The sequence below is a fragment of the Pelophylax lessonae genome, assembly GCF_965119305.1.
Source record: "Pelophylax lessonae genome assembly, chromosome: 4".
Classification (NCBI taxonomy): domain Eukaryota; kingdom Metazoa; phylum Chordata; class Amphibia; order Anura; family Ranidae; genus Pelophylax; species Pelophylax lessonae.
The window spans coordinates 672,814,178-672,828,434 of NC_138771.1; the positions used below are offsets into that span (position 1 = coordinate 672,814,178).

The 14,257-nt window shown below is 45.7% G+C and overlaps 1 pseudogene across 1 annotated transcript; it reads left to right on the top strand.

Annotated features, from left to right (window-relative positions):
* The first annotated feature begins 3,352 nt into the window (after nucleotides 1-3,352).
* LOC309553403 (E3 ubiquitin/ISG15 ligase TRIM25-like) lies at nucleotides 3,353-5,094 on the top strand (annotated as a pseudogene). The gene has a single exon. The product of its transcript is annotated as an E3 ubiquitin/ISG15 ligase TRIM25-like (transcript).
* The last annotated feature ends 9,163 nt before the right edge of the window (nucleotides 5,095-14,257 follow it).

The following is a 14,257-nucleotide window of genomic DNA, read 5'->3' on the forward strand; positions in this document are numbered from 1 at the left end:
ATACGCTTTTCTATTATTTCCAGTGGGATCGCTTCACTTTCTGCAGGGCTCTGGGTACCGTTTTCCACTTCTGTGGGGTACTGTGGGGTGCTGCCAGGGTATCCTGTGTGGCACTATCCTTGCATCTTTTACTAAGGTCTCCAACCATTCCAGATGAGGGACTGGATCCAGGACAATCCTCCCCAGAGAATAAGCAGTGTGTGGAGAGATCCGATGATGAAGGCACAAAGTTGGAAGAACTCGTGAAGAAAGTCCAGCAGCACCCCACAGTACCCCAGAGAAGTGGAAAATGGGTACCATTTTCCAGAGTCCTGCAGAAAGTGAAGCGATCCCACTGGAAATAATAGAAAAGCGCATTATTTACAGTAATAAGGTGAGCGGCTTGCACACCTAGAGGTGATTAAACACTGAAGAGCCCCCACGCTGCAAAGAGGTGTAATAGAGGATTTTGGATTATTTATTGGGACACCACCACGTGTTTTAACACTAAAGCACTGAAAAAATCGATTGGTTTTAAATCATGGACTTTATTTATTTATTTATTGATTATTTGCACTGTTTTAATGGATTACAGTACCACCTCAATTGTGGTTCCAAGAGGCACCATACCCGGTACCATATCCCACAATCCTTTGCATGCAGTCACTACTAGCCACTGATTGGTCAGAGAATTGTTGTTATCCCACCCACTTAACTTTAGTACTACTTTAGTGGAAAAGCAAACCATACCAAATCGCACCGAACCGTTCCAACACCGTACCATGCGGTACCAGCAGTGGAAAAGCAAACCGGGCCAAGCAGGGCCGAGTAGAGCCGAGCCGGTACTTGCAGTGGAAAAGTGCCATTAGAGAGCCGTACCGTTCGGTTCCATGTAGCGGAAAATCGCCGCCGTACCGTACCGTACCGAACCGTTCCTACACCGTACCATGCGGTACCAGCAGTGGAAAAGCACAAAAGCGAACCGAACCGTTCGGTTCCATGCAGTGGAAAAGCACCATAATATTGTACCAGCACCAGCACCTTGATTCATTTATGCACTATTATTTTGTGCACAACACAATTTTTTGGAACTATAGATTGATTCATAGTTTTTTTTCTCATATATTGCACAGAGTACTGTATATAATTCTATGCAGGGCCGTCTTTCCGAATGGGCACGCCCGGCGGTTGCCCGGGGGCCCCACGCAGGGTGGCAATTTACCCCGATCTGTCCCCCCCCAGTTTAATTTACCTGGTGGTCTAGCCCCCCAGACCAGTTTGTTCCTCAGCGGGTGCCAGCTGCTGTAGTTTCAGGCTCTGCACTACACTGGTTGCTAGGATGGCCAGCCTACTGACATCTAGCAATCAGTGACGTCCGGAGGATAGGACCCAGCATGCACAGTAGGGGAGGATCCTCCTCGTCCTCCTCCGTGCCTAGAATGGCTCCACCCACCTCCTCCGTTCACGTTCTGTGTGCGGCCGCTGCGGGAAGGTAATGCTTTTTTTCAGGATGGCGGCCTTCCTCTTTCTGTGCTCAGAAGTGTGGCTCGGGTCCCCCTGGTAGTGAGTTATTTCGGGAGTCGTATAGGACAGCTGCAGTGGCAGCTCCTTCAATCCACGATGCTCGCGGGGGCGGCGGCTGGCGGGAAGAAGGTGAGCTGCCTCGTGTGTGTGACTGTATAGGAGAGGGGATGGGACAGCTGCATATAGAGGAATTCATCTTTCAGTATTTCTCCTGCTGCCACTGAATGGCTGATTCTCCTCTCCTATGGAAAGATCAAATCATCTATATGCAGCTGTCCCATCCCCCTCCTATACAACTTGCTGGCCCCCTAGTGCTTTACAGCCCCCCGTGCTCTTAACACCCCCCCCAGTGCTCTTAACACCCCCCTGCTCTTAACACCCCCCCCCGTGCTCTTAACACCCCCCATGCTCTTAACACCCCCCATGCTCTTAACATCCCCCGAGTGCTCTTAACACCCCCTCTGCTCTTAACACCCCCCTCCCCAGTGCTCTTAACACCCCCCGTTCTCTAAACACCCCCCGTTCTCTAAACACCCCCCCAGTGCACTTAACCCCCCAGTGCTCTTAACCCCCCAGTGCTCTTAACCCCCCAGTGCTCTTGCCTCCCCCCCAGCGCTCCTTAGCCCCCCCAGTGCTCCTTAGCCCCCCCTGCTCTTAACCCCCCAGTGCTCTTGGCCCCCCCCCAGCGCTCCTTAGCCCCCCCAATGCTCTTTAGCCCCCCTGCTCTTTAGCCCCCCAGTGCTCTTTAGCCCCCCCAGTGCTATTTAGCCCCCTGGTGCTCTTCAGCTCCCCCCTATGCTCTCTGGCTCCCCCAGTGCTCTCCACCCCCCTGTGCTCCCTGGCTACCCCCCAGTGATTTCCAGTTTCCACCCTTCCCCCCGTGCTTTCCACCCCCCTGGTTTTCCCTGCCCCCCCCAGTGCTCTCCGCCCCAATCGGAGCCGCCTTACCCGCGCATCGGCTTCCCCGCTGCCAAGTGGAGGCAGGAGCGCGCCGCCGGCAGCGCACGCTTGCCCCCTAGCTTCCTACGCGCAACCGACGTACATCTACCAATAAATATCGCCTTATCGATAATTTGCATTTTTATTCTCAAGGGTGATTGTGTAGGCGGGGCACTGCATTGTCCGGGGGCCTATAATGCTCTTAAGATGGCACTGATTCTATGCACTATATACGCACCTTACTCCCACACCCCTCCCTTGTATTTGCATTATTGCACAGTACCACAGTTCATAATCACTATAGGCACTTTATATTTATTATTGATTTATTATTTATTTATTACATTCAAGTCACTTTGTATGATCACCATATATATTCATTGAGTTTTTATATATATTTTGGAATGATAATGAAGAGGTTTTTTTTTTATTTATTTGATTAATTAACTTGGCGTGTACACCAACATCAGTTTAGAGAGTGTGACTGCACTGATTACACACAATATCCCTGAAGCGCACTATTCACCCCAACAATATACTTATTACCAGACCGGTCTCTCCTATAGGGTGAGTCACAAGTGATCTGTTTCATACGAGTCATCCAATCACTGAAAAGAATCGCTTCAAAAGAACGATTCCTTCCTGAACTGGACATCACTGCTTTTATTGTGAATTGTTAGACGGACAATCTGGTTGTATTACAGGCTGGCTGGTCAGTGTGCTGGGAAATCTTCTGTTTGTGATGTGTAGGAGGAGGTCACCCCCCCCCCCCCTCCCAATGCATTCCTCTCCGGTGTCACCCCTCCCCCCTCCCAATGCATTCCTCTCCGGTGTCACCCCTCCCCCCCTCCCAATGCATTCCTCTCCGGAGTCAGAGACTTTCAGTTTCGTTTCTCTTCTGCTGTCAGCGATGGCGTCTGCAGATCTGAGAGCTGAGCTGGAATGTTCCGTCTGTCTGAACATTTATACAGATCCTGTAACCCTGAGATGTGGACACAACTTCTGCCGGGTCTGTATTGATGGTGTGCTGGATACACAGGGGGGGTCTGGAGGATATTCCTGTCCTGAATGCAGAGAGAAGTTTCCGGATCGTCCTGCACTGCACAGGAACATAACACTGCGTAACATAGCAGAGACTTTCCTGTCTGCTCAGCCAGATCAGGAGGAGTCCGGGGTCTTCTGTACTCACTGTGTGGACTCTCCTGTACCTGCTGTTAGATCCTGTCTGCTCTGTGAGGCCTATCTGTGTGAGAAACACCTGAGAGTCCACAAAAAGTCCCCAGAACACATCTTATGTGACCCCACCTTGTCCATGGAGAGCAGGAAATGCTCCGTCCATAAGAAGATCCTGGAGTATTACTGCACTGAGGATGAGACCTGTATCTGTATTTCTTGTTCTATGATTGGAGGACATAAAGGACATGAGATGGAGTCACTGGATGAGGCTTCTGAGAAGAAGAAGGAGACACTGAGGAAAGTTCTGCAGAAACTTCTGACAAAGAGAGAGGAGACGGAGGAAAGAGTCCAGAGTCTGGAGGAGCACCGGAGGAAAGTAGAAGAAGAAGCAGCTGGTGACACCGAGAGAGTCACTGCCCTGTTTAGAGATCTCAGGAGACGTCTGGAAGACCTGGAGAAGAGAGCCCTGAGGGAGATCTCCGGGCGGGCAGAGCGGATCTCCATCTCCATCCGGGATCTGGAAATAAAGAAGGAGGAGCTGTCCAGGAAGATGGCGGACATTGAGGAGCTGTGTAACATGACGGATCCACTGACTGTCTTACAGGAATCAGACACAGGTGACTTGTGTGATACTGAGGATGGAGATAATGAGGACAGAGAGAGACATGAGGAACTCCTCCATGATGGAGGGGGTCTGGATGTGGCGGGGATCTTACACACAGGTTTATCTGATATAATAAGAGAGGTAAATGTATACTTCTATATACAGGGAGCTGCAGACATATTACTGGATGGAAACACAGCTAATAATTATCTACAGATATCAGATGACAGGAAAACTGTATCCAGGTCAGATAGGAAGCAGAATCACCCAGAAACATCAGAGAGATTCCGGGATTCTCCTCAGGTGATGAGCAGTCAGAGTTTCTCCTCAGGGAGACATTACTGGGATGTGGATAGTCGGGATTTGTTACCCCAGTATAGACAGGAGAGGGGAGGAGTCAGTGATTGGATGTAATAAGAAGTCCTGGGGATTGGTTGGGTATAATAATCAGTATTGGGTGATACATGACAGTAAAGAGACCCCCTTACCCACCAATCTCTCCAGCAACAGAGTCAGGATAGATCTGGATTATGAGGCCGGGCGGATCTCCTTTTATGATCTGTGTGACCCGATCCGACACCTCCACACCTTCACCACCACCTTCACTGAGCCCCTCCATGCTGGGTTATATGTAGGGGAAGGTTGTATAAAGATATGTGGGGGGAGGGGGGAGATGTGAGAACTCCGCCCACAGTCTGGTGACATCACAGGGATGGGTGGTGGGATTGGTTCATTGATCAGCCAATGATTGGAGGAAGTGGTGACTCCTGGGAGAATTATGATGGCTGCCATTGCAGGCCTCCTTCTGAAAATGCTAATTCCCTGGCTGTGTGTAATGTAAGAACATATAAAGTGATAGTAAAGAGAAAATAAAAAAATGACAGATATGATGGCGTCTGTCACTGACATGAACACCGCAGTCTTTGTTTTTCGGAGTCCCCCTGTAACTTCCTTCTTTTACCTGTTGGTTCCCAACTTCCTATAACAGACCAATCTGTCCAGCAGAAGTGGCAGTTAAAGGGTTGGGACAAACCATTTATCACTGACAGGGGTGCTTACAATGATCAGCTTTTATTCATTGATGGAAAACCTTTATCCCAAAGGGAGACAGAAATGTTGGTGTAACGGCTTATAAAGTGTTATCTGGAGTTCTCCTTTAATTTGTTAGTCACTTATGTAAAGTCCATCTAAATCTACGAATCCATCCAACACCCCCCTCTCCAGACAATGCTGCTGTCCAAGGGGGTCTCCACTGCCCCTCCCCCATAGATAGAGGAGCCACCCTAAGACAGGAAGTGTGTTACTGGCAGGATCACCAGGGGAAAATAAAGGGGAAAACAGAAGACTAATGCAGCCACCACATCTAAGGATTGGTAAACTCCAATATATCTTATTTTTGTTTTTGTTTTTTATTCCACTTTGAGTCTCCAACCCGGAACAAGCATGCTGGGAATAAGAATCAGAGAAGTGTCAGAATTCATTCTCTCTATACTTGTTCCGGGTCAGAGACTGAGACAGTATCAGCATGACAGCCAGGGAACTAGCATTCTCACAAGGAGAGTTCATCAATGGCAGCCCCCATGATTCTCCCATAACAGCCAGGGAACTAGCATTCTCACAAGGAGAGTAATGGTAACAATGGCAGCCCCCATGATTCTCCCATGACAGCCAGGAAACTAGCATTCTCACAAGGAGAGTTCATCAATGTCAGCCTCCATGATTCTCCAATGACAGCCAGGGAACTAGCATTCTCACAATGAGAGTTCATCAATGGCAGCCCCCATGATTCTCCAATGACAGCCAGGGAACTAGCATTCTCACAAGGAGAGTAATGGTAACAATGGCAGCCCCCATGATTCTCCCATGACAGCCATGGAACTAGCATTCTCACAAGGAGAGTAATGGTAACAATGGCAGCTCCCATGATTCTCCCATGACAGCCAGGGAACTAGCATTCTCACAAGGAGAGTTCATCAATGTCAGCCTCCATGATTCTCCAATGACAGCCAGGGAACTAGCATTCTCACAAGGAGAGTAATGGTAACAATGGCCGCCCCCATGATTCTCCCATGACAGCCAGGGAACTAGCATTCTCACAAGGAGAGTTCATCAATGGCAGCACCCATGATTCTCCCATGACAGCCAGGGAACTAGCATTCTCACAAGGAGAGTAATGGTAACAATGGCAGCTCCCATGATTCTCCCATGACAGCCAGGGAACTAGCATTCTCACAAGGAGAGTAATGGTAACAATGGCCGCCCCCATGATTCTCCCATGACAGCCAGGGAACTAGCATTCTCACAAGGAGAGTAATGGTAACAATGGCAGCCCCCATGATTCTCCCATGACAGCCAGGGAACTAGCATTCTCACAAGGAGAGTAATGGTAACAATGTCAGCCCCCATGATTCTCCCATGACAGCCAGGAAACTAGCATTCTCACAAGGAAAATAATGGTAACAATGGCCGCCCCCATGATTCTCCCATGACAGCCAGGGAACTAGCATTCTCACAAGGAGAGTAATGGTAACAATGGCAGCCCCCATGATTCTCCCATGACAGCCAGGGAACTAGCATTCTCACAAGGAGAGTAATGGTAACAATGGCAGCCCCCATGATTCTCCCATGACAGCCAGGGAACTAGCATTCTCACAAGGAGAGTAATGGTAACAATGGCCGCCCCCATGATTCTCCCATGACAGCCAGGGAACTAGCATTCTCACAAGGAGAGTTCATCAATGTCAGCCTCCATGATTCTCCAATGACAGCCAGGGAACTAGCATTCTCACAAGGAGAGTTCATCAATGGCAGCCCCCATGATTCTCCCATGACAGCCAGGGAACTAGCATTCTCACAAGGAGAGTAATGGTAACAATGGCAGCCCCCATGATTCTCCCATGACAGCCAGGAAACTAGCATTCTCACAAGGAGAGTAATGGTAACAATGGCCGCCCCCATGATTCTCCCATGACAGCCAGGGAACTAGCATTCTCACAAGGAGAGTAATGGTAACAATGGCAGCCCCCATGATTCTCCCATGACAGCCAGGAAACTAGCATTCTCACAAGGAGAGTAATGGTAACAATGGCCGCCCCCATGATTCTCCCATGACAGCCAGGGAACTAGCATTCTCATAAGGAGAGTAATGGTAACAATGGCCGCCCCCATGATTCTCCCATGACAGCCAGGGAACTAGCATTCTCACAAGGAGAGTAATGGTATCAATGGCAGCCCCCATGATTCTCCCATGACAGCCAGGGAACTAGCATTCTCATAAGGAGAGTAATGGTAACAATGGCCGCCCCCATGATTCTCCCATGACAGCCAGGGAACTAGCATTCTCACAAGGAGAGTAATGATAACAATGGCCGCCCCCATGATTCTCCCATGACAGCCAGGGAACTAGCATTCTCACAAGGAGAGTAATGGTAACAATGGCCGCCCCCATGATTCTCCCATGACAGCCAGGGAACTAGCATTCTCACAAGGAGAGTAATGGTAACAATGGCTGCCCCCATGATTCTCCCATGACAGCCAGGAAACTAGCATTCTCACAAGGAGACTAATGGTAACAATGGCCGCCCCCATGATTCTCCCATGACCGGTGCCCTTTATATATAATAAATGTGATTTATGATGATCTCCTTCCAGGGACAGTCCCGGGATTTGGAGGATTCTCCCGGGAAATGTTGCTGATTTTATGAATAATTCTCCATATTTTTCTATTATGATTTATATTACAGAGTCAGTTCACCTTCATGGTAATAATAATCGGTGACGGATATTTTATTCCTCATTTTCCTCTTTCTATCGATGTCGGCTGTTTTCAGTCCTGGAAATTCTGTAAAACTCCAGAAATAAATCTGCAGATCGGTGTCTGGAATTATTGTTTGTGGATGCAAAACATGTTGAAAAATGTCTGTGTGTCTATGGTGTCACTGAAAGAAAAATGTCCCTGTGTCTATGGTGTCACCGAAAGAAAAAAAATGTCTCTGTGTCTATGGTGTCACCGAAAGAAAAATGTCCCTGTGTCTATGGTGTCACCGAAAGAAAAATGTCTGTGTGTCTATGGTGTCACCGAAAGAAAAAAAATGTCCCTGTGTCTATGGTGTCACCAAAAGAAAAATGTCCCTGTGTCTATGGTGTCACCGAAAGAAAAATGTCTGTGTGTCTATGATGTCACCGAAAGAAAAATGTCCCTGTGTCTATGGTGTCACCGAAAGAAAAATGTCTGTGTGTCTATGATGTCACCGAAAGAAAAATGTCTGTGTGTCTATGGTGTCACCGAAAGAAAAATGTCTCTGTGTCTATGGTGTCACTGAAAGAAAAATGTCTGTGTGTCTATGGTGTCACCGAAAGAAAAATGTCCCTGTGTCTATGGTGTCACCGAAAGAAAAAATGTCCCTGTGTCTATGGTGTCACTGAAAGGAAAAATGTCTGTGTGTCTATGGTGTCACCGAAAGAAAAATGTCTGTGTGTCTATGGTGTCACCGAAAGAAAAATGTCCCTGTGTCTATGGTGTCACTGAAAGGAAAAATGTCTGTGTGTCTATGGTGTCACCGAAAGAAAAATGTCTGTGTGTCTATGGTGTCACCGAAAGAAAAATGTCCCTGTGTCTATGGTGTCACTGAAAGGAAAAATGTCTGTGTGTCTATGGTGTCACCGAAAGAAAAATGTCTGTGTGTCTATGGTGTCACTGAAAGAAAAATGTCCCTGTGTCTATGGTGTCACCGAAAGAAAAATGTCCCTGTGTCTATGGTGTCACTGAAAGGAAAAATGTCCCTGTGTCTATGGTGTCACCGAAAGAAAAATGTCTGTGTGTCTATGGTGTCACCGAAAGAAAAATGTCCCTGTGTCTATGGTGTCACTGAAAGAAAAATGTTCCTGTGTCTATGGTGTCACCGAAAGAAAAAATGTCCCTGTGTCTATGGTGTCACTGAAAGAAAAAATGTTCCTGTGTCTATGGTGTCACCGAAAGAAAAAATGTCCCTGTGTCTATGGTGTCACTGAAAGAAAAATGTCCCTGTGTCTATGGTGTCACTGAAGGAAAAAATGTCCCTGTGTCTATGGTGTCACTGAAAGAAAAATGTCCCTATGTCTATGGTGTCACCGAAAGAAAAAAAATGTCCCTGTGTCTATGGTGTCACCGAAGGAAAAAATGTCCCTGTGTCTATGGTGTCACTGAAAGAAAAATGTCCCTATGTCTATGGTGTCACCGAAAGAAAAAAAATGTCCCTGTGTCTATGGTGTCACCGAAAGTAAAAAATGTCCCTGTGTCTATGGTGTCACCGAAAGTAAAAAATGTCCCTGTGTCTATGGTGTCACCGAAAGAAAAAATGTCCCTGTGTCTATGGTGTCACCGAAAGAAAAATGTCCCTGTGTCTATGGTGTCACCGAAAGAAAAAATGTCCCTGTGTCTATGGTGTCACTGAAAGAAAAATGTCCCTGTGTCTATGGTGTCACCGAAAGAAAAATGTCCCTGTGTCTATGATGTCACCGAAGGAAAAAATGTCCCTGTGTCTATGGTGTCACCGAAAGAAAAAATGTCCCTGTGTCTATGGTGTCACCGAAAGAAAAAATGTCCCTGTGTCTATGGTGTCACCGAAAGAAAAATGTCTCTGTGTCTATGGTGTCACTGAAAGAAAAATGTTCCTGTGTCTATGGTGTCACCGAAAGAAAAAATGTCCCTATGTCTATGGTGTCACCGAAAGAAAAAATGTCCCTGTGTCTATGGTGTCACTGAAAGAAAAATGTTCCTGTGTCTATGGTGTCACCGAAGGGAAAAATGTCCCTGTGTCTATGGTGTCACCGAAAGAAAAAATGTCCCTGTGTCTATGGTGTCACCGAAAGAAAAAATGTCCCTGTGTCTATGGTGTCACTGAAAGAAAAATGTCCCTATGTCTATGGTGTCACCGAAGGAAAAAATGTTCCTGTGTCTATGGTGTCACTGAAAGAAAAATGTCCCTGTGTCTATGGTGTCACCGAAAGAAAAATGTCTGTGTGTCTATGGTGTCACCGAAAGAAAAATGTCTGTGTGTCTATGGTGTCACCGAAAGAAAAATGTCCCTCTGTCTATGGTGTCACTGAAAGAAAAATGTCCCTGTGTCTATGGTGTCACCGAAAGAAAAATGTCCCTCTGTCTATGGTGTCACTGAAAGAAAAATGTTCCTGTGTCTATGGTGTCACTGAAAGGAAAAATGTCTGTGTGTCTATGGTGTCACCGAAAGAAAAATGTCTGTGTGTCTATGGTGTCACCGAAAGAAAAATGTCTGTGTGTCTATGGTGTCACCGAAAGAAAAATGTCCCTCTGTCTATGGTGTCACTGAAAGAAAAATGTTCCTGTGTCTATGGTGTCACTGAAAGGAAAAATGTCTGTGTGTCTATGGTGTCACCGAAAGAAAAATGTCTGTGTGTCTATGGTGTCACCGAAAGAAAAATGTCCCTGTGTCTATGGTGTCACCGAAAGAAAAATGTCTGTGTGTCTATGGTGTCACTGAAAGAAAAATGTTCCTGTGTCTATGGTGTCACCGAAAGAAAAATGTCTGTGTGTCTATGGTGTCACCGAAAGAAAAATGTCTGTGTGTCTATGGTGTCACTGAAAGAAAAATGTTCCTGTGTCTATGGTGTCACTGAAAGGAAAAATGTCCCTGTGTCTATGGTGTCACCGAAAGAAAAATGTCCCTGTGTCTATGGTGTCACCGAAAGAAAAAATGTCCCTGTGTCTATGGTGTCACTGAAAGAAAAAATGTTCCTGTGTCTATGGTGTCACCGAAAGAAAAAATGTCCCTGTGTCTATGGTGTCACTGAAAGAAAAATGTCCCTGTGTCTATGGTGTCACTGAAAGAAAAATGTTCCTATGTCTATGGTGTCACTGAAAGAAAAATGTCCCTATGTCTATGGTATCACCGAAAGAAAAAAATGTCCCTGTGTCTATGGTGTCACTGAAAGAAAAATGTCCCTATGTCTATGGTGTCACCGAAGGAAAAAATGTCCCTGTGTCTATGGTGTCACTGAAAGAAAAATGTCCCTATGTCTATGGTATCACCGAAAGAAAAAAAATGTCCCTGTGTCTATGGTGTCACCGAAAGAAAAATGTCTCTGTGTCTATGGTGTCACTGAAAGAAAAATGTCCCTGTGTCTATGGTGTCACCGAAAGAAAAAAAATGTCCCTGTGTCTATGGTGTCACCGAAAGAAAAATGTCTCTGTGTCTATGGTGTCACTGAAAGAAAAATGTCCCTGTGTCTATGGTGTCACCGAAAGAAAAATGTCCCTGTGTCTATGGTGTCACCGAAAGAAAAATGTCTCTGTGTCTATGGTGTCACTGAAAGAAAAAATGTCTCTGTGTCTATGGTGTCACCGAAAGAAAAAAAATGTCCCTGTGTCTATGGTGTCACTGAAAGAAAAATGTCCCTGTGTCTATGGTGTCACCGAAAGAAAAAATGTCCCTGTGTCTATGGTGTCACCGAAAGAAAAAATGTCCCTGTGTCTATGGTGTCACTGAAAGAAAAATGTCCCTATGTCTATGGTGTCACCGAAGGAAAAAATGTCCCTGTGTCTATGGTGTCACCGAAGGAAAAAATGTCCCTGTGTCTATGGTGTCACCGAAAGAAAAAATGTCCCTGTGTCTATGGTGTCACCGAAGGAAAAAATGTCCCTGTGTTTATGGTGTCACCGAAAGAAAAAATGTCCCTGTGTTTATGGTGTCACCGAAAGAAAAAATGTCCCTGTGTCTATGGTGTCACTGAAAGAAAAAATGTCCCTGTGTCTATGGTGTCACCGAAGGAAAAAATGTCCCTGTGTCTATGGTGTCACCGAAAGAAAAATGTCCCTGTGTCTATGGTGTCACTGAAGGAAAAAATGTCCCTGTGTCTATGGTGTCACTGAAAGAAAAATGTCCCTATGTCTATGGTGTCACCGAAAGAAAAAAAATGTCCCTGTGTCTATGGTGTCACCGAAGGAAAAAATGTCCCTGTGTCTATGGTGTCACTGAAAGAAAAATGTCCCTGTGTCTATGGTGTCACCGAAAGAAAAATGTCCCTGTGTCTATGGTGTCACCGAAAGAAAAATGTCTCTGTGTCTATGGTGTCACTGAAAGAAAAAATGTCTCTGTGTCTATGGTGTCACCGAAAGAAAAAAAATGTCCCTGTGTCTATGGTGTCACTGAAAGAAAAATGTCCCTGTGTCTATGGTGTCACCGAAAGAAAAAATGTCCCTGTGTCTATGGTGTCACCGAAAGAAAAAATGTCCCTGTGTCTATGGTGTCACTGAAAGAAAAATGTCCCTATGTCTATGGTGTCACCGAAGGAAAAAATGTCCCTGTGTCTATGGTGTCACCGAAGGAAAAAATGTCCCTGTGTCTATGGTGTCACCGAAAGAAAAAATGTCCCTGTGTCTATGGTGTCACCGAAGGAAAAAATGTCCCTGTGTTTATGGTGTCACCGAAAGAAAAAATGTCCCTGTGTTTATGGTGTCACCGAAAGAAAAAATGTCCCTGTGTCTATGGTGTCACTGAAAGAAAAAATGTCCCTGTGTCTATGGTGTCACCGAAGGAAAAAATGTCCCTGTGTCTATGGTGTCACCGAAAGAAAAAATGTCCCTGTGTCTATGGTGTCACCGAAAGAAAAATGTCCCTGTGTCTATGGTGTCACTGAAAGAAAAAATGTCCCTATGTCTATGGTGTCACTGAAAGAAAAATGTCCCTGTGTCTATGGTGTCACTGAAAGAAAAATGTCTCTGTGTCTATGGTGTCACTGAAAGAAAAATGTCCCTGTGTCTATGGTGTCACTGAAAGAAAAATGTCTCTGTGTCTATGGTGTCACTGAAAGAAAAATGTCCCTGTGTCTATGGTGTCACAGAAAGGCTACGGCAAAATGGCGCAGGGAGTGGAAGTGACGCTCCCCCCACATCATTTTGAATACAGAATTAAGGGGATGGAAAAGAAACCCCAAAACGGAGCCCCAGACGAATGGATTTTGCCGGAAACATGTTGGGTATGGTCGCCCCCTGAAGACTTTATTGTTACCACCCCTTTGGGAGTATTATACGGATCTTCAATGTCAGGGACTTCTATTCTTCACTGCTGTGATTTTTATCAGTTTATCCACTTTAAGACCGAAGGATTTTCCTGCTCAATGACCAGGCCACTTTTTTCAACTTGGCGCTGTGCGACTTTAACTGACAATTGCGCGGTCATGCGACGCCGTACCCAAACGAAATTAATATCCTTTTTTTGCCACAAACAGAGCTTTCTCTTGGTGGTATTTGATCACCTCTGCGCTTTTTATTTTTTGCGATATTAATATAAAAAGCGGAAACATTTTGCCAAAAATTGACATTTTCTACTTTGACAGTTAAAAAATATCCAATATATTCAATTTTTGTCATATATTTTGGCCAAAATGTATTTAGCTACATGTCTGTGACAAAAAAAAAATTTCAATAAGTGTATTTTTATTGGTTTGCGCAAAAGTTATAGCGTCTACAAACTATGGTGTAAATACTGAAATTTACGCAGCTTTAATTTCTGACTGCCTATCTCATTTCTTGAAGTGCTAAAATGGCAGGGCAGTACAACCCCCACCCCCCCCCCCCCCCCAAACTACCACTTTTTGGAAAGTAGACATCCTAAGGAATGTCCTGACAGGCATGTTGAGCTCATTGAATATTTCATTTTTTTGTCACAGGTGTTTGAAAAATGACTAAAAAAAAGTTGTCATTGAAATGATATATTGCTCACACATTCCATGGGTATATGTGTAATTACACCCCAAAATATATTCTGCTGCTTCTCCTGAGTACAGGGATACCACATGTGTGAGACTTTTTGGGAGCCTAGCTGTGTACGGGACCCCGAAATCCAATCACCACCTTCAGAATTTTAAAGAGCGTAAATTTCTCATTGCACTTTCTCACTGCCTATCACGGCTTCGGAGGCCCTGAAATATCAAAATAGCACAAACCCCCCCCCCCCCCCAAATGACCCCATTTTGGAAAGTAGACACCCCATGTTATTTGCTGAGAGGCATGGTGAGTCC